Below are 19573 nucleotides of genomic sequence, written 5' to 3'. Positions count from 1 at the left end.
CGGGCTCATCTAAACCTTCCCTATTTTATCCCCCCCCCCAACATTGTTACTGCGTCTCTCTTATGCATATATATATAACCATTATCCTCTGTCTTCGTTTCCAGATGCTTTTGACGTAAGTCTGAACCTCAGATTGCGCGTTCAGTTGAATAACTTCACAAATTGAATACTTAATAACACTCAGACTTGGGAATTAGAAGTCCGTGAGTGTCATAAAGCAAGCGTTGCTAAGGAAATACGTACTACCTGCCAGACTTCCATATTTCATTTCAGTTGAGTACGAGCGGGCTGAAGAAAGTGTTTTATGGAGGCGACACCAGTCAGAATGATGGCCCTTGGCTGTGCCTATAATGCGCATGCGTTATTACTTTCTGTTCCCGACTCCGATTTACGATCCATGAAGCATTTTATTTCAGACTGGCGTTTATTGCTGCAGACTTAAGTTTCAGTTGGCCAGAAGTTATACACGATTATTATATGGCCGATTAAGTTCTAGAGACACAGCGGCTGTCGTGGCCTTTGTAAGTGGAAATCTTGATTTAATTGTAGGATCTGTCTTCATTACTTCATCTTCCTATTTTTGTGTATTTATTTCTTCTTCTGTTTATTTATTTGGTTCTTTTCTTTAATCTTTATGGTATGCATCCTCTTGTGGGTCACACAATAGCGTTAACAAGGCCGTCTACACAACAGTAATATCCACGAACAAAATCAAATCGACACTAATGTATCAACATTCGTTTATAGTGCATAGATACTTCGCTACATGTTTCGACAACACGAGATCATCATCAGGCGAATTTACAAGAATTCATTCTTGGTATTTAATTGTGTTTTAATATGGATCCATATTATTATTATTATAATTTATTTTCTTTTGATAAAGAATACTACCTTTTATTAAATATAATCTAACAAATAAACAAAAAATTGTCTAATAATTGCAATAATTGCAATATGCAGCCATATTAAAAGAACACAATTCAAGAACTAAGATTCAATTCTTGTAAATTCACTTGAGGATGACCTCTTGGAGGTCGAAACATGTAGCGAAACACCTTTGCCAAATAAGCGAATATTGATATGTTATTATCGGTTTGTTTTTGTATTGGATATTATTTTTGTGTAGACGGCCCTATTAACACTGTTATTTTCTTTGTTTACTTATTTTTATGTATTTATTTTATTATTTCTTTCCTCTTTAATTTATACCTTTGCGAGTTAGGGACAAAATTACATGTCGTTATCTGAGATTTTCCAAGAAAAAAAGTCTCGATTTTTATTCCAGTTTCCTTACTAGACTACGTATAGAATATTGTCCGAGTAAGGCTACGTAGGCAGCACGTGTCAGAAGCTGATTGCACGGCATCCAGTTCCTGTATCATCAGATTCAGGTGTAAGAATTTGTTCTGCTCCGCTAATTTAATGCAGTACGTGTTATGCAGTATGACGTGGTGGCGTGATATTGAGGTATGGGCATGCTTTCAGTTGCTGACGTCAACTGTTCGTGGTACTTGTTCAGGGAGTTTCAGTAGCTGCTCGACACAGACGCGCGAACAGCATTACGTCTAATGCAGGATATATTATGCGCCATCTTTTGTTCACGTGAAGTACGGAACACTGTCTTTGAGTCGTGCTCCACATTACAACACAAAGCGCGTAGCGACGCGTTTAAGTAGTGTTGCTTTCTACAACCTCCTTTGGTTGTTACGGTCTCTCTCATGCATCCGCAAGGGACCGTCCGTTTGTAACGTAACACGATCTGCGTTTTATTGTTTGTTACGAAGGTCCCTTGATCGAATTCTGGACAATACATTTACTCTAATTTTTCCTAAGCGAATGCAAGAATAATAATCACAAAATGAAATTTGAGAATTTGGCTCCCACTGTAATTTTGGCACCGGTCGCAACTGACTCCATTTTTTATCTAAGAGGAAATATCGTATTAATGCAATATGTAAATAAACGTTTACACCACACCACATGACTACACAAGACTGAAAATTATACAGGGTGGGCATAAAGCCCTTCCCTGATTAAGAAAATAGCTTGAAACCCTTGCTAGATAGAAACATATGGTTTGTAGCATAATGTAGGCCAAACGTTCTTGTGTAATAAATTTGTGAAATCAGGGAAGGACTTTGCGCTCATCCTGTGTTATATATTAGAATGCCTATAATCTGTTTTCGCCTGTCACGGTAGCCGAGCGGTCCAAGGCGTGCACTGTCTTCGCTCGCTCGGAAGCCGGGATCGTGGGTTCGAATCCCACTCAGGGTATGGATGTTTGTGTGCGTTTTTCTGTGTTTGTCTACAGGTAGAGGCCTTGCGACGAGCTGATCACACGCCCAAGGAGTCCTACCGTATTGTAAGATCTAGTAAACCGAAGTGAAACGGAGAGTTTCATGGAGGTAGGCCTAGGCCCAAATTGGGGCTGTAGCGCCACAGGAAAAATAATCTGTCTTCAGGTGCACATAATTAAAAATAACACCGACTCCCAGAAACCCCCTCTGCTCCGCGATACATCATAGACAAAAATTTTAATTCAATTTTAACTTTTAAATTTTTCACTCCTAAGTTATAAGATTTACATTTTAAGAATAGTATCCAAATTTGTAATGAAACAAGAACCATAATGAAGTTTATATTTATGGCCACTGATATGCATCCACATTAGTAATACAATTCAATATCATTGTATATTTCATGAATATTTACCTGATGATGATCCAGCCGGCTCGAAACATGTAACAAATATACATAATAAATATTAATATATTAATATTGATTTATTACGAATTTATTGTGTTGAAGGTTGTATAATAGTACTATATATAAGCATACATAACATTACCATTGTGCGCAAGCATGACGTAACGGAGGCTTGTAGCGAGAGTAGAGGCAGTCCAGTTTTACAGATCTAGACATGAGACATATCTGAGCGGCCAGCTCTAACGCCATCGAATGAGCCGCTTGTGTCCATGGGAGCTTACGTGGGCCTCACAAACCTTATGACATGATGTTGAATATAAAAATCAGTACGTGTCTGAAATGAGAGTCCGTCCACGACCACTTCGCGACCCAGTATTCATAGTCAGTCCTGTTTGACGTTATATAAACCATTTAGTTGTGTATGCTTCGTCAAGTAATCTAAAGTTAATATCTAATATTAACTGGCTGAGCTACTCCATTCTAAAAAATAAAAATAGTGGAATAACTAATCAGTAGATTTCAATATAATTTTTTTAATTCGCTTAGTGGGGGGTGGAGTCTAACTGGGTCCACTCAGCACGGCGGTCACTGATTGGCCTATTGTAGCCTGCCCCATGTGATTATGATGATGGAGAATTTGGTGGAATGAAGATTGGCAGTGGAAACCGAAGTACTCGGAGAAACCCCGCCCCAGCGCCACTTTGTCCACCACAAATACCACTTGACCAGACCCGGGATCGAACCCGGTCCGCCGCGTTGGGAAGCCAGCGACTAACCGCTTGAGGTATGGCTCGGCCAGTTTTCAATATAACTTTTACTAGGAATTTTATAAGAAAAAATCTTGGGTATTAATTGCCTTAGCGGGGACGCGGTATGTAGTTGGTTGAGGCACTATGCTACAAGCCGGAAGGTCGCGGGTTTAGATCCCGATGAAGTCATTAGATTTTTTAATTAACCTAATCCTTCCAGTCGCACTATGGCCCTGGGGTCGACTCAGCCTCTAATAGAAATGAGTACCAGGAATATTCCTGGGGGTAAAGGGCAGCCGACGCTAAGGCTGATAACCTCACCGCCATCTGTGAGCTTATTGTCTAGAAAATGTGGGAGCGTCAACGTCCCACAACCCTATGGGCCTCAACGGCCTCTTACAGAGATAGCTTTACCTTTTTATCAGTTACTTGGAATGCCAAGAAAGACATGGAAGGATATCATTACGTCGGATCCTAAGAATGCAGACTGTGAGAACGAGAGGAGGGTTAGGGCTGAAAGCAGCTCCCTCGGAATCAAGTCCGGTAACTATCTTTAGTTTCGTCAGCATTCAGACTTAGAGTTTTAATTGGTTAATGTATTTAGTGGGTCCCTTGAGGGAGCCGTCGTAATTGGATTTGTTACGCAACGGTCGTCTCTCTGTGACTGAAAAAGTCTGAAGAGAACACATCAGAGGTTTATGTAGCAGACTGTACTCAGCTTATTCGACAACGAAATATAAATACATTGTTAGAGAATTCTCGCAATTAACTTAGAAATTGCAGCTACATTCAGTTACTAATCTCATTTCTAGGACAAAGGAGTCTTACTTGACTGGGTAAAAAGTTTAGGGTTGTCTAACTGAAGTTGGTAGTAACTTGTAGAAATATAATACTGTAGCGACATTAATTATCATCAAGCTGAAAGAAAGAAATCTCTTCGAAACTTGTGCTAATGGTTTATCTGCATGCGATTATGTAGTAGATCACAAGCAAAAAATGTTTTCATTTGTCATGCTCGAATATACAGTTGCGTCACGACGCTCCGGGCACCTGTTAGTGCCGCAAGCTGGTGGAGTCAGTTACCCCTCATAATCGATTTCGCAATTTAGGTTATTCCCCTTTATGTCTTAATTAATGTATTAAGCAGAGAGGATGCACCTTTTTCCATACTTCGTTAAGCTTAAGTTCCTAGTACAAATGGCAGGCCTCTAATTTAAATGTTCCTACAGGATTTATTCACGTCATGGAGGTACATAAAACTTAAAGATATTAAAAGGTGATAATAAAGTCTCTTTCCTATGCAGGAGGGTAGAGGGAACAGGATTTCGAAATCGTTCCTATAGGATGCCTAATAAATACCAATTCTATGTTTTTTTAACGTAATTTCTTTTCATAGGATATGTAAATTCAAATTATAAACTTCTGTGAGCTATGAATTAATAGATGTGGAAATAAGTTAAATTTGTATATTCCGAGGAAATATCCTTCCATGAAAACGGTGGTAGCCGATATCTATCTCGACACCTGAAACTGTAGAATTGTAATTCTGATTTTCTTTAGCCTTTAAAGCGCAGTGGTCGTTATATATACCACTTGCTTTAACATCCAAATTTCTGAATTTGCCCACGGAATGCATTAATGGAATTTATATGGTTATAAGAACGAACAGCCGGTCACGGCAGCCGAACGGTCTAAGGCATGTACTGCCTTCGCTCGCTCGGAAGCCAGGATCGTAGGTTCGAATTACACACAAGGCATGAATGTTTGGTATATGTGTATGTTTATTCTCTGCTTGTGATGTCCTGTGTTTATGTAAAGGCCTTGCGACGAGCTGATCACTCGTCCAAGGAGTCCTAACATCTGTCAAATGATCATGAAACCGAAAAATCGGAAGCCAGGGTCCAAGGCTGTAGAGCCAGTGGAACAAAAGAATTAGAAGCAACAAAAAATTGTCCTAAGAGCCTTTAACGACTTGCAATGAATATGCATTGTGTCTTTCTATGAAGTAAGAATATGGCTAAAATGTTGTATAGAGGAATAGCAGCCCTTAGAATGTTAATGAGTTGTTGTCTTGTATGGTATTGATCGGCACCCTGCTTGCTGAAAATTTTGTCTTGCCTGAAAGTGGTTGAATCTGAACGAATAATTTGGCCTGGAGTGAAAGAAGAATCAATTTTGACTTATTGAAATATCCTTCAATGGTATTTTCTGAAGAGAGTGAAATATTCCTTGGCGAACTTCAGCGAAATAGGAGCTGAGGTCAAGTTTAACACGTCTTCGTAATGTTCGCTTTCAGAGACTAAATTATAAAACTCTGATGAGTTCTGATCTATCATTTGATGTCCCTACTTTCGCAATGGTCCTGATAAAACCTAAGTTGAGCATTAAGCTGGAATAGACTGCTGCTTTGGAACTCTGAAAGGCCGTGTTGTCGAAATTCCACAGTTCCGAATTCAGCAACCCTTCACCTATGTCAGAAATGTATGTACAGACACAGAACCAAGAGTTCCTTTCGCAGAGGACTCGAATCTGAGAGGAGTCCACTTTGTTGTCCGGAGACACACGAAACTGAAGTTAAAAATGACTGATGGAAGAATATCGCTCCATGCTGGAAATATGTCACTGAATATCCCAAGCGTCAGTCAGCATTTCAAGAATATGAGTAAGGCATCAAACATTGGCCGTGTCATAGCTCAGGCAGTTATTCACCGGTTTCCCACAGCGGTATCCCGGGTTCGGTGCCGGGTCAAATCACGTGGAATTTGTTCTGGATAAAGTGACACTGGGGTAGGTTTTCTCCGAGTACTTTAGTTTCCCCTGTCAATTCTCATTCAACCGACTGCTCCACACACATCAAGACCTATGATCCTGGGCTGGTACAACAGGCCAGTTAGCGGCCGACGTACCAAATTGACTCAGTCTCACCCCACCCCAAGAAAGTGAGAGAGTTAGAGTATTTTCACATCTACCGAGAATCTAATCTTGCAACTGCTGAGTAAAATATGTCTTTCCTTTCGTGTTTAATTTTAATTCAAATCGGGAGAGAGGGTTTCCATAAAGAACTACTTACTGTTTCGCGTAGAGCTGAACCCTTTATTACGAGCGACAGTTTTCCCTCTCCCATCTGTATAATTACAGTACTTGCAGGCGAGTGTATCAAACTGCCAGTCTTATACACGTAACTTGGATTACGAATCAGACACGTCACAAGCTGAGGAACACTACGAAGTTAGTTCCGGCACACTCATTACTCATACCACTCACTCACTCACTCATGGAGCTGAGCCCTTCTTGAGGAACTGCCAATTCTGCAGCTACACAAGAATTTCCCAGCATTCTTATGGAACCCGAAGGTTCATTACCGTGCTCACAGAAGCCCGTCATTGGTCGCTAACCTGAGCCAGATCAATCCAGTCCATACTATCCAATCTTATAATTCTAAGACCCATTTTAATATTATCGAGCCATCTACTTCTTCGTCTTCCTAGTGGCCTCTTTCCTTCTGGCTTTTCCACCAATATCTTACATGCATTCCTCGCCAGCATTCGCGTTACATGCCCTGCCCACCTCATCCTCCCTGACTTGATCATTGTAATTATACTTGGAAAAGAGTACAATTTATGAAGCTCCTCATTATGTAGTTTCCTCCAACCTCCTGTCACTTCATCTCTCTTCGGTGCAAATATTCTCCTCAACACTTTAACACTCCATACCTAAAATGTGAACATCAGAGAACATTACGGCCTAACACTGATAAACACGGAAATAGCCCCTGCAAGGTTTTAGATACGTCGCTACACGCTGTGGTTCCTGTTTCAGTTTAAATTGCTGATATATTCGTGTAACAAAGAAACTATAAAATAATTCTGCAAAATCAGCTTCCTGACTGTACAATTAATTCGTCGTTGTTCTCATACTTCTAGTCACAGGGTTGAAATGGAATCATGTTAAGCTCCAGCGGCAGAGACTTCCTTAATACGGACGTATTCTTCGTATTGAACATAAAGAATGGTTAGGCCTTAAGTCCTGCTCCTTTAAATCCCAAGTTTCTCTCGAACTTCCCATTTCTTCCTGGGTCTTCCAGCATCCCATCTTTCCCGGGTTCATATTGAAAATCTAGTTTCGGTATGCGGTTTGTGCCCGCTTTTCAGGTGCTCTAACCTGCCGTTTGATTAGAGTTTGAGTCTTCTATTAGGTTGTTCGCTTTTAAACTGTTTCGAAACTAAGGATTTCTCTGGCGATCCATATATTTTAAGGCCTAATATTTTGTCCCAGGAATCTCATTGCTGCAGCTTCATGAAACCAAATTTTGAGAGAAATTTTAGAATCTTTCACTAAAATTTCAGTAATTTACTGATGAATTATATTTTTCTAAAATTATGTAAAACCTGAGAAATGTCACACCAGCGAATATCCACGAAGGGCATTCAACGCCAAGAGAAGGTATTTTGTATTGTCTTATGTACTCGTACATTATGGTTACAAATTTATTTTTTAATCTTGTGAACATTTTGTGTAAGTGCATTCATATGAAAATTACTAAGTTATTAAGTTATCTGCTTTAAAAAATTGTTGAATATTCTGCTTCCATAGACCCGAGTTGTATCACTCATTTTTTTCTAAAGTAGAATGGATTATGTTTATTTATTTATTATCGGTTTATCTGACAATGCATTCCATAGCTAAGATTATAGCCTCAAATTGTTGTTGGATACTGAATTGGGAAGGATGTGAAAGAAAGCGTCTGTTGCCTAGTGTGAGGTACTAACCCGAAATTTTCCGGAACTGATTGAGGCAAAGTGTGAGATGCCTCAGCCGGTACAGGTACGAGAGTCAGTCTAGACCGAGGTGTGAATGTGGGAGTTCCTGAATATGAAACAGAAGTCCTACTCACCCATCCATCACGTTCAGTACATGCCACGTTGTATTACATCAGTTGATTTTAAATTATGGATTTTTAATATGGACCAAAATGTTGCCTATATTTTCGGAATGGCTGTGCCGTTATCAGGCCATCCTCCTTGTGAGAAACTTATTCGCTATGACCTGTGTACCAAATTACAATCTAGCTACCAAACTACATGACGTCAAGTCCAAGAGAACCATAATGCTGAGATGAGATCTTGAACATCTGAATAACTATCAACTGATTGAAAAATATTCTGTGTCATTGAGTAAGTTTGTGAGTTAGTTCGTCACCTTACTCCTATATATTTTTTTTAATTCGCTTAGTGGGAGGGGGGGCTGGAGTCCAAATGGGTCCACTCGGCACGGCGGCCACTGATTGGCCTATTGTAGCCTGCCCCGGGTGATTATGATGATGGAGAATTTGATGAAATGAAGATTAGCAGGGGAAACCGAAGTACTCAGAGAAAACCCGCCACAGCGCCACTTTGTCCACCAGAAATCCCACTTGCCCAGACCCGGGATCGAACCCGGGCCGCCGCGATGGGAAGCCAGCGACTAACCGCATGAGCTATGGCGCGGCTCGTCAGCTGTTACTCCTATTTCAATTATAATCGTGATCAGTATCATCACAGCATCTAACCCATTCATGCTCCCCCGTCTGCAACAGCTAAGTACTGAGCCATTCATGTCCTTAGTTGCTCTGATTGGACCGTGAGCTTTGTCTCCATAGCTTCCTGTCTCCTCCTTTGATTCACAGAGTAGAAGCCAGTGAAGCTCCCGCGCAACACAACTGTATTAAACGGGGAACTTCACACTTCACGACTTAGAATGCATCAGTATCTAAGCAAACAGAATTATATCCGTTAAATTGTTAGCCCAGCATATTCCATTAGAAATGTTGCCAACCTCCTGCCAGACCACACGGCGTCACAGTCCATAGAATCAACGTTCCTAGTCATTGCCTTAAGAATCTCTAATTTCACGTAAGTTGATATTATGGTTCCATAAATGTTGATTAATTTTTCTTACTAGCTGAGAAGATCTTAACTTATCAAGATGGAGCCCGATGAATATGGTTAGTTATCATGGGTAAGACACAGAAAGAAAGTTATGAAAGGTGTTGTTTAGTTCCGTTAACTTGATATGTAATGTTGAATTGGTGGATGTTGGCGTTAAGTACATTTGTATGAAGTATCTTACTGCTAGGATGTGGGCTAGTAATTTCCGTTAGAGCGTATTAGATTTAATATATTCCTTGGGTACTGTTCACTACCGCCTCTATGTTCTAGTGGCCAGATTTCCTGCCTACAGGTCCAGAGGTCTCTGGTTCGATTCTCGGCGCTACCAGATTTTCTGAGAAGTAGTGGGTCTGGAACGGGGTCCACTAAGGCTCGTGAGGATAATTGAGGAACTATTTCAAGGAAATGGTGACTCCGATCTAGAAAACCGAAATTAACGGCAGTGGGGATTCGTTGCGCTGACCACGTGACAACTTGTATCCGCAAAAGTTTACACTAACTTCGCCGATAAGCTGCCGTCGCTCGGTCGGTATAGTTCGCTTGTGGACTAAAGTCACGGAGTTTTTTGGGGGTACTATTCGCACGTAAAGAACGCCAGCCGAAACAAAAGAAAGCGTACAGTTTTTACTGCGCCGCACCTTTTTGCAGGCTTATAAATTTCGAGTCATTTCCCACTAAAAATATTCATCGGAGTTAATTCGAAGAGACGCAAACCAAATTACAGGTTTATTCCATATACAGCAGTAGAACTGCTCATTATAACTTAATTATCCGTTCAACCAGCAAATGCGAAATTAGAACATTTTTCATATCGTATGAAACAATGTAATAAAAAATTATGTCATGATATTAATGTTTTAATTGATTTTGGGAGAAAAACGTGTACTGTCAACAGGCAAAGTCTAATTATAACATTATAAACGCGAAAATTTGTGTCAAACTGTTAGGTTAGCCTCTTCATGGAACCCGGACATAGTTATGACATGTTCTGTTTTGAAGTGTTGCAGGGTTGTGACACGGTCAAACATTCATACTGCTCGGAGGGGGTGGGGACATCTGAGCGCATACATTTCAAAGGACAGTGTTATGTCCCGGACGACAGTACCCTGACGTTCGTTTAGAAACTATTCCAGATATTCGGAATTAGTTCGCTCGGAACCCTCTTATACTCCCAAACTGAGGAAGCATGGAATTAATTGCGTTCTCTGGTAAATTATTCCTACACAGTAACTTCGTAACTGAGAAAACGAATACCAGGAACAGGGGTCTGTAGATCGATACACAAGTTTGGTTGACTGTTCAGGTGGAAAGTTCTGCACTTCCGTCATCGTCATGGGTAGTCTTGTTACTTACTTATGGAGCCGAGTCCTTCTTGAGGAGAAGCTAAATTTGCAGCTACTCAAGATTTTACCAGCATGCTATGGGGCAGAAAGTTCATTACCATGTTCACAAGAGCCCTGAGTAGTCTCTATTCTTTTTAATATTGTCCACCCACCTACGCCTTGGCCTTCCCAGTGGTTTCTTTCCTTCTGGCTTTCCCATAATATCCTATGCGCATTCCTCGTCTCCCCCATTCGTGCTACATGCCCTGGCCACCTCATCCTCCTTGACTTGATCATTCTAATTACACTTGGAGAAGAGTACAAGTTATGAAGCTCCTCATTACAGTTTTCTTAATACAAGGAGTATATTCAAAACTAGTCTTCACGTGAAGAAAGCCTCAAATCTTACATAGTCTTCACGTTTTAGTATAATATACCGAGAGGCTGTTCCTTGTTTAGCCTACGTTCCTAAAGTAGGCTTATGCGATTTCCATCCTCTTTATGTGTCTGTGTATTCCCCCTTCCCTCCATCAAATTTTGAATGCCTGAACATATCTTTATTAAATTTGGTATTTGTATCATAGGAACTGAGACCGTCTTAGCGGTGTACTTCATAAATCCCTCCCATCAGTCGGTGTGTCTGTGTGTGTATTCCTTCTTTTTGCTAGGCAGCGACTAGGTAAACACATTCCAGCTGCAACGAATACACACAACAAAAGAAGAATTATTAGACGCTCTATTTTCTATGTGGTCCGTGTCTGTGTAGCTCTGTGTATCCCCCTATCTTTGCTAGGTAACAAACCAACAGTACTTACTTACTTATGGAGCTGAGCCCTTCTTGAAGAGAACTGCAGCTACTCAAGAATTTTCCAGCATTTTATGGAACCTGAAGGTTCATTGCCTTCTTCACAAGAGCCCTCCACTGGTTCCTATCCTAAGCCAGATCAACCCAATCCATACCATTCCATCCTATCTCTCTAAGATAGATTTTAATATTGTCCAAAAAAATCAACAGTAGCCTCAAAAACCAAGACGCCATAGACCGAAAGTAATGCTGTCTCATGAAGGTGCTTAAGGTGTGTGGGGTTTTGAAGTTCTAACCATAGAGCTGAGTGGACAGCTTAACGGTCAGGCGTCTGTCAGCTACCAAAAGGAAAAGTTCCAAAATAGTGATTGGGAAGGAGGACTGGTGGGCCCCGCACCCTGTGTGGACACGGTGGCGAATAAAAAATCCGTCCCCTTCCCTGTAGTTGAATTAAGGTGTTCTGAAAGGTAGCGCCGCCGTGTCTGCCACACAGGTACCAGTATTTTGCAGGAACCTGTTGTCTTCGTTTCTGGCCCCTAGTATGGAGGCAGCAAACGCAACCGAAGTGTTGGAACCTACAAACCGGACTACAGTTCGTAGAATCTTAATCTTAAAATCTCAGCCGTTGAAGAATTGTCGTTTAATGACATGCCTTATTATTACGAATAGCAAAAATTCTCGAACGACGTCTTGAGCTTCTGGATAAAATTTCGGGGAAGTAATTAAATGATAAGGAACAAATTTGTTGAGCATCCTACACGGCACCTTCGTGCTCCAGTAATGAGTGGCGCTTGCAAATATCGCCGGGGGGACATTTCGTTCCCAAATGAACATGTAGCAGTCTCCTGTTCCGAAGCTTAGAACTGCCGCTATGTGTAAAGCCCCAATTTCGTTATGGAATAGAATTAGTACTGCTTTCAGAAACAGGTCTCCATATATGAGACATTCTGCGGCATGTAAAGGCAGCCATACAGATTGGACTGGAGCACACAGCACAACAAGTTTTGTACCAACAACACAAACACGAACCTGCTCGACACAGCAGTGTATATCTTGAAATGTAATGCTAGTTTCTGTCTTGTCTGTTATTTGTTCAGACACAGTGTCAGAATTATGGAAGACATTTATAGTAAGCCTATTTTGTAACAAGCGAATAACTTAATTGACAGCAAAATATCGCTGTATTTACTATCAAATCATTATGTACAAAGACCCGTGTGAGTGATAATGAAATTTTCGATTCCATAAAAATGGAGGAATTTCTTGAATATCTCAGCAACCCTTAGATTCTCAAAGAGCTCTTCTCCATTGATTTAATTTGTTTTTCCGCTTTATTTGTTCTACACTGTAAGTTGGCTCAGGAGGCGACGCTTCTGACTCGTAGTCAGGAGTTTCCTAGTTCGAACCTAGACCGAGACACAGGTTGTATATATTGACTTTGTTCTATCACCGTTTTCTTCAAACACGTAAGGGCATGAAGAATTGGAATAAGAAAAATCTTCACCAGTCACACTGGAGGGAACTGTATAACTTTTATATTTATTATATGATATTCATCTGTTAGTGAAAGATACAGAAATTTAATATAAACCTACGCGTTGTTTGAGTATTTTGGTCACATAGGTGTGTATGCTAACAGGATGGAAACAGTCACTCATACGAGTGGTCTGGAGAAAGTGTCTTCTCGCGGGAGGTATAAAATAAGGAGGAAGAAACTAGTGAAATGCTACATTTGGAGCATAGCTCTGTATGGGGCTGAAACATGGACACTTAGGGCAGTAGATCAGAAACATCTGGAAAGTTTCGAAATGTGGTGTTGGAGAAGAATGGAGAAGATCAGTTGGACCGATTATGTGAGAAATGAAGAAGTGTTAATTAGAGTCAGTGAGCAGAGGAATATCCTACATGAAATAAGAAAACGGAAGGCTAATTGGATTGGTCATGTTTTACGCAGAAACTGCCTTCTAAAAGAAGCTATCGAAGGAAAGATAGATGGGCGGATAGAAGTGACAAGAAGATGAGGAAGAAGACGTAAGAAGATGCTGGATGACCTTGGGGACAGAAGAGGATACTGTCATTTGAAGGAGAAAGCTCTAGATCGCATTAAGTGGAGGAATTGTTTTGAAAGAGACTGTGGACCTGTCGTCTTGACAGATTACTGATGATGATGATGAGTATTGCCAGTTGGAAACCTCTGGTCTGCGCCAGTGAATAACTTAAGATATACGTAGGTTTCACACAGATTTCTAACGTCCATCTTATATGTATAATAAATGCAAGGACAAATCATAACTTAAGATAGCAATAACAAAATAAATTAGGCAATATTCAGCTGCAGTGGCTTTGCACTTGATAAAAGCAAGTCAATTGTTAATTTTTGGATAATCATGGCGTCATTTGCCCTAATATTTCTTCCTGCTTCTCTGTCATTTTGGAAGCGTGAGACAAGGTGTGGTGTAACCTTAAGCAGTACATGCTGTAGCCCGTCTAATGGAACAGACATCCAAGACGTCTCCACAACAGAGAGACAACTGCGTTTACAGGGAAGAGGAAAATTAAATTCAGCGTAATGTAACTCAGTTTACTTGCTGCAAAGTGGTTTTTATCACGTCCCGTCTCTGTTATGTTGAATTAGTATCTCCTTAAGAATAGGCTCCAAGGTGACGTTTCATAATGAAGTTACGTATTCGAATTTGTTTCTGCGCCCTTATAGTAACAACACGATTTAACTGCGTGCGGCCACATTAAAAATGAATTAATAAGCATCCCACGCAAATCTGTATTCATTTGATAGCTGCAAATTATTAAAAAAAAAAAAGCAGCCTTTCACTGATTTCACGCACATCGTAATTATTAATTGTTGACAGATACGTAGAGTTGAGTCATTCTTGAAAAACTAGAAGTCGCTCATCTAGTCAGTAAATTCTCGTGTCTCTTATGTAAGCAGAAGATTAATTACGAAATTCACAATATTGCACTCCTGCACCCTGTGTACTGGGCCCCTTCACTATATGCCACACACTCATAATGGTTCTTGAAGACCCATCTGCGCCTGTTGTTGTAGGTGAACTGATTTTTTCGTCATTACAAAAATAGCAAACTTCGTGACAAGCGCAAGCGAACTATACCGACCGAGCGACCGCCGCTTGTCGGCGAAGTTAGTGCCAACTTTAGTGGACAGAGAGTGTCGCGTAGTCAGCTCAACGGTTCCCCACGGCCGTTAATCTCGATTTTCTAGACCGGAGCCGCTACTTTTCCATTCAAGTAGCTCCTCAGTTATCCTCACGACACTGAGTGGACCCCGTTCCAGACCCAGTACTTCTCAGAGAATCTGATAGCGTCGGGAATCAAACCCGACACCTCTGGATCCGTAGCCAGGAACTCTGACCACTAGACCACAGAAGCGATCGCTATTTTCGTCATTATTTTATTATCAACTTCGTTATTATCATTAACTTATTCATTCATTCATCAGTAATCTGTCAGTGGACAGGTTCACAGTCTCTTCCAAAACAGTTCCTCCACTTAATGCGATCTAGAGCTTTCTCCTTCAAATGACAATATCCTCTTCTGTCCCCAAGGTCATCCAGCATCTTCTTACGTCTTCTTCCTCGTCTTCTGGTCACTTCTATCCGCCCCACTATCTTTCCTTCAATAACTTCTTTTGGAAGGCAATTACTGCGTAAGATATGACCAATCCAATTAGCCTTCCGTTTTCTTATTTCGTGTAGGGTATTCCTCTGCTCACTGACTCTAATTAACACTTCTTCATTTCTCACATAATCGGTCTAACTGATCTTCTCCATCCTTCTCCAACACCACATTTCGAAGCTTTCCATGTGTTTCTGATCTACTGCACCAAGTCATTATCATATATGCTCATATAGTTGTATTGATATTCTTCGTGAAATGAGTCTAATACAGGTCTAATATAGGTAATATAGTCTAATACAAGTATTTTGTAGTAAGAGCCCATGATTCACAGATCTAAAACAGTGATTGTATTTCAGTAAAGTAAAGTAAAAAAAGTAAAGCCATCCCTGGAACAGGCCGTGAAGGCCCATAGGGTTGTGAGACGTTGAGGGTACCACATTATCTAGACAATCGACTCATAGATGGCGGCAAGGCTGTCAGCCTTACGCGCCGGCCGCCTTTTACTCCCCAGGAAAATTATTAAATTTCTGGTACTCATTTCTGTTAGAGGCTGACTCGACCCCAGAGCCATTTTGCGGCTGGAAGGATTAGGTCAATTGGAAAAACTCCAGTGACCTCATCGAGACTCGAACCCACGACCTTCCGGCTTGTAGCATAGCCTCTAAACCAACTACGCTACCGCGTGTTTCATATGTTTCACTAAGTTCTTCATCACTCAGTTTGTACAAAGAATTTCGGTGCTTCTACTTGTAAAGCAGTGTCACCCTCTTTCGCTGTCTTAGACTCTACAGATTTGGTTATATTTCCAATTAAATCCCATTTCCTCTTTCATCCCTAGCACAATTTAATCTTATATAAAAGGTCTATGATTCCTTCAGATTTTCCTTCATTCTAGTTATTTCTTCTTGTGAGCCTTAATCTCCAGTCTAAGCCTTCAGAATTTTCCGGGAATCTGGCAGACTCTATTAACTGCCCGTATGAAAAGAAAATTACCTCTTAACTGTGCAACATTTTATTTCTTCAGGGAAATTTGAATTTCAGACATCTTACTACTTGACGATGCAAACTAACTTTTCCCGAGACATATCGATTGTGAATATTTAGCAGTAAACCTCTCCTAATATCTTGAGATCTACCACGACCAGTTCCTTCCAAATTTATTATCCATCAGCCACCTATCATCTGGCGCTATATAATGTAGATAACTGACAGCGTCGTTAAACATGTTTCATCTCTGGAGTGGTAAAAGGCCGAATAAAGGCCGCGACGTAGTAACAGTTCGTATAAAGGAACTACGATGTCCTTGTCGCATATCTGAGATTTGATTACTTTTGTCTGAAATACGCGAATATTGACCATAACGCTATATTTAAGTTATTGTCACTACATTATAGTGTTTAAATGACTTACAATTGTAAATGCCATATTGTCGTCACAGAAATTTGTAAAATGGTTTAAAAATTGTGATCGAGAAATATAATGAGAAAAGACCACTGGAAGACATAAACTGGGATGGAAGACTAAATCAGTATTAAAATATTTATTATCTAATTACTGGATGAGATTGTAGACAGGAATCAGTTTGCTCATAATAGGGTTCAGTCGTGGGCTTTGTATGAATAAGGTAATGATTTTCATTAATAAATAATTAATTAATAATTAAATTCCTAACTAAAACTAACTTCATGGAACTGAGCCCTTCTTGAGGAGCCGCAATTTTTGCAGCCACCCAAGAAATTCCCAGCATTTTATGGAACCCGAAGGTTCATTGCCTTGTCCACAAGAGTCCTCCACTGGTCCCTATACTGAGCCAGATCAATCTAGTCCACACCGCCCTATCCTATATCTCTAAGATTCATTTTAATATTATCCTCCCACTTACGTGTTGGTCTTACTAGTGGTCTCTTTCCTTCTGGCTTTCGCAGCAGTATCCTATATGCATTCCTCTTCTCCCCACTCGTCCTACATGCTCTGCCCATCTCATCTTCTTTGACTTGATCATTCTAATTATACATAGCTACAGGGAAACCAGATCTTCTTGTTTACTGTTTATATGTAACTGGCATACAAAGTTTATGCAATTTATTGTTCTCTGTTGATTTTTTTGTAGCCTACCCAAGTTGCTAAGAGAGGTGTAACACTTGTCACATTTTGTAACGTGCAGTAAGAAGCCATTGACATGATGGGTGAGAACATTTTGTGGCTTCGCAACGAAAAGTGGCATTTGAACTGGGAGTGAAGTTGTTCCAATAAGCCCAGTCAGCTTGTACAAGACAAACTTTGTCCACAGGGAATCATATGTATAAAAAGGAGTCTCCCCCCCCCCGTTCCCGGCAACACTTCGAGCCTCTTCTTTCTGCGGTTCAATAGGGAAGCGGCATCAGCGCTAGAAAGCCATAAAGGAAAAAAGATAGAGAAAATTTATTGATACTTTGAAGAGACGAGCAACAGTTTACCTCTTTCATATAACTGCAATTTCTGAACATTTTACTTTACTTAATCCGTTTCCCTTTTGCCTTACGGTGTCGCGTCTTTTTTTTTTCATTTTGATCATTTTACAGACGGAAGGACATATACAAAATATTCATATCTTTTATGGGATTCGAACCCACGATCCCGGCTTCTGAGGGAGCGAAGACAATACATGCCTCAGGCTGCTCGGCTACCGTGACCGGAAATCTCTAAACTACAAAGGTTATTGACATCGAAAATTCCAGGATGTTTATGGATCATAAGTTGAAATGAATGTGGAGAGATAAGGTTACGGCCTATTTGGAGGAATTATCCCAGAATTTCTTTAGGAGGTTGTTTGGAAAATAAGACTTCTGTCAAGATAGTTGGTCTCGCGGCTGAAGTACGAAACTGGGGCCCCCCCAAAAAGGGGGGAATAGAAAACAAATCACTCGATCGTAAAGTCTAATTACGCAAGCTCAGTGGATGTAATTTACGATGCCAGTGAGAGCCCTGGTTTTGACGTCCTTTGAAGTTAATGTTTAGAATTCAGTTCTAGTGAACTAATTCCATTGTTCACTGTCTTTCCTTGACTAGCTGACACTTATTCACTCGGTAAAAGACTCCCTGCTTTGATAGAACCCGAAGTTTCATCACTTTGTTCGCGAGAAGTAAAAGCCTTTAGTAACCTTTCCCAAGTCAGTATTGCTCATCTGATTTCATGCAGAAATCTCAGACTTCGAAATTCAGAACTGTTTACACTTATGGTCTGTTTATCTTTTTACCGAACTTGTTCAGTTCATATGTAAAGCTCCGTATTTATGTGCGGGAGGTTACCATGTCGGTTCCCCGACATAACACCGGCTACACTAACCAAGATTTATATAATATTCCTCAGGATCAGCGGCCCATTACTGTGGTACCTTCCAATAGATTATCTTGCAGTCATTTAAACCCATTCACTAAAAGGTTCTGGCGATGTTGTACAGCACTTGGGATTACTGGGTTTTGGTCTTTTTCCATCGTCCGGTAAAGGTAAAAGAAAAGATAAAGATATCCCTGTAACAGGCAGTGAAGGCCCACAGTGTTGTGAGACGTCGAGGCTCCCACATTTTCTAGACAATCGGCTCACAGAGGTCGGTGAGGCTGTCAGCCTTACGCGCCGGCCGCTCTTTACCACTACGAAGATTCGTGGCACTCATTTCTGTTATAGAATCAGTCGACTCCAGGGCCATAGTGCGTATGGAAGGATTAGATCAATTTAAAAATCCATTGACCTCATCAGCAATCGAACTCGCGGCTTTCTGGTTTGTATCATAGTACCCCAACAAACTATACTCACCTGAGGACGGAAACAGATCCAGAATTTGCAAAGTTGTTTTTCTTTAGAATACCGGACAATGGACAAAGTAAAATAGTCAGCAATTCTAACTCGTCATTAATATGCATGTGTTATAACATCTGAGTCATATTCACAAAAACATCAGCATCTGATAACTCGTTAATTAATGAACATAGTTTGCAAATTACCTGGTCTGGGATAACAACTAGTCAGCCTATACGTTTGGCGCAAGTTAAATTAAAAAAAATTGACTTCCAAACTTGTAACCGAATATTATGACTGTCATAAAATGTATTTGCGACAAATCCGATAATTGGTATACCTATGCAAATGTACAAGACCCTACTGTGTCACGGTTCATATGGCTTCTACTTGAACACGATTCTGAAATTGTTCAAGTAAACTTAATTTGCTTTATTTACACCCTGTTCCACAAGTTGGAACAAGTCTATTGTGATTTTCTGGCTGGTCGGCCGGTCGGACAACTCATAAGCTATGATCGATGAGTGTTCATTTTCTGGAGGTCCTGGGCTTCAGTCTCAGGTTAGCAAGTTTTTTCCCCTCCCCCCTTGGCACTAGAGCCCCAGTGGGCCTAGGCCTACCTCCATGAACTT

General features: G+C 40.6%; 1 protein-coding gene across 1 annotated transcript in view; it reads left to right on the top strand.

The window, feature by feature from the left end:
* The window catches only part of LOC111870795 (Down syndrome cell adhesion molecule-like protein Dscam2), a gene marked incomplete in the record, with an annotated part of 574710 nt that overhangs the window by 427525 nt on the left and 127612 nt on the right, over positions 1–19573 (top strand).

This window comes from Cryptotermes secundus, unplaced genomic scaffold (assembly GCF_002891405.2).
Source record: "Cryptotermes secundus unplaced genomic scaffold, Csec_1.0 scaffold499, whole genome shotgun sequence".
Classification (NCBI taxonomy): Eukaryota; Metazoa; Arthropoda; class Insecta; order Blattodea; family Kalotermitidae; genus Cryptotermes; species Cryptotermes secundus.
The sequence above is the reverse complement of the archived record's forward strand: the minus strand, read 5'-3'. Positions and strand labels throughout refer to the sequence as shown.